The 1713-nt window shown below is 38.4% G+C and overlaps 1 long non-coding RNA gene across 1 annotated transcript; it reads right to left on the bottom strand.

The window, feature by feature from the left end:
* Positions 1–946: 946 nt before the first annotated feature.
* LOC109828686 lies at positions 947–1636 on the bottom strand. Its single transcript, XR_002243795.1, has 2 exons — positions 1370–1636; positions 947–1145 (listed from the first exon to the last, which is right to left on the bottom strand). It is a non-coding gene; the product is annotated as an uncharacterized LOC109828686 (long non-coding RNA).
* Between the last annotated feature and the right edge of the window lie 77 nt (positions 1637–1713).

Below are 1713 nucleotides of genomic sequence, written 5' to 3'. Positions count from 1 at the left end.
TTGGGAAACCACTGACAAGATTCAACACTTACCATTATCAGATTCTTTACGCATTGTGGTCATTAGATGAATCGCTTTGAATTAGGAAATGTGAAGAAGGAAAATATTTTTATCTCTTATCTTTTGTCAAGAAGCTTGTAAATCTTGCAAAAAGGGACTTCTACAGTTGTTTATCGTTTATGTGACTAGGTTCATACTAAGTTATTAAACGTAAGAGGAATTTTAGTTGTTGTTTATTTTCATTAAGGGGATTAATGTTTTGCTATCGAGGGGGTGTTGGGGATTGCGGGGCATGCTTATTTAGTGCCTGATAACAAAGAAAATGAAAAAGAAACGTGACTTCTCCTGGTGACTAGTTTCAAATTTACTACAGTGGATGCGCCTGTTGTTAATCCCTAAGAAGGTGAGTGTATAAAGTTCCCTGTTCTCAGTCATCGCAAGTGATATAACAAGTAAATAAGTAGAAAAGGTTGTTAATAAAATTAAACTAAATCTGAAAATTCCAAGAGACTTCAACATTCCCCTACCTGTACTAATACTTATTTTTCACCACCTTCTTTCTGAATGGTTCTCAATGAAACTTAATACAACATATCGTCATCATTCATTGATACTTCATCAATGATACTTGCCTAAGGAACCATAATTGGACAAAATTCACATTTGCAGTGTTTTAAATGTTTTAATTGCATGCTTCTAGATACAAACTATATCATTATTATTAGTTAGAAAAATATATCTTAGTACCATGAGTCTAGGAATACAGTAAACCAATAAAGTTGTCAACAGCAAAAACAACAACATTTCTGACGTAATTATAACAGGTTAAAATTCAAAGAATCACCAGATCATCTCACGTGGGACTAAAAAAAATTCAAGAAATTGAGCGACGTGGCATGTTGTGTCCTGGTATATATGGTCCAGCACCCAGAAAGATCTCCAGGAATCAATCATGGACGAGCATATGAACACTTCAAGAACATTAAAGCATGGTCTAATTATTAAGTTACATCAAACAAGCACATGAACCAAAAGATTCATCAAGAATCGCACGGATCGATTCAGCTCAATCGCACTCGCAGCAACACAAAAGAAACAAACTCCGAATCCCAAACTCCCATTGCACCAAGATTCTCTACATAAATCTGAAAGAGAGAGAAGTAATCATGAACATTTCAAGAAAAATCGAAGATACGGTCTAAATTACGCCGGACGAGCAAAGAAACCGGCAGATTCATCAAGAATCGCATAGATTGAGCTCAATTGTACTCACAACAACAACAACAACAACAAAGAAACAAAAGTCCTGATCCCGAACTGTCTCATTCAAGCAAGATTCTCAACAGAAAGCTAAGGGCGGATGAATTACCTCAGCAGAACTCGATAGAGGCCCCCTAAGGACGAGCTTATCGAGGCCATTCGTCCCCTTCTCCTGCACAAAAAACGGTGCACTCGCTGATGACTCCGCCATCAATAAGCCCCCCAGCTAGCCCTAGTTCCTCCCAACCGCTCGAAACAGTTTGAGAACGATGAGAGAGAGCGAAAATCTACAGCCCCCCCTCGGTTGAGACGGGGGGAGGGGTTTATATAGAAACAGATCGGTTCCCTCCTCTTCTCTCTCTTTTAATTTGTTTTTTTTTTTCCCCTTCTTCCGCGTATACAAGAAAGTGTACGGACCCCAAAAACGTACTCAATAATAAAAGGACCGCCGTT

The sequence above is a fragment of the Asparagus officinalis genome, unplaced genomic scaffold (assembly GCF_001876935.1).
Source record: "Asparagus officinalis unplaced genomic scaffold, Aspof.V1 AsparagusV1_Un3519, whole genome shotgun sequence".
Classification (NCBI taxonomy): Eukaryota; Viridiplantae; Streptophyta; class Magnoliopsida; order Asparagales; family Asparagaceae; genus Asparagus; species Asparagus officinalis.
Note: the sequence above shows the minus strand (reverse complement) of the source record. Positions and strands in the feature narration are given on the sequence as shown.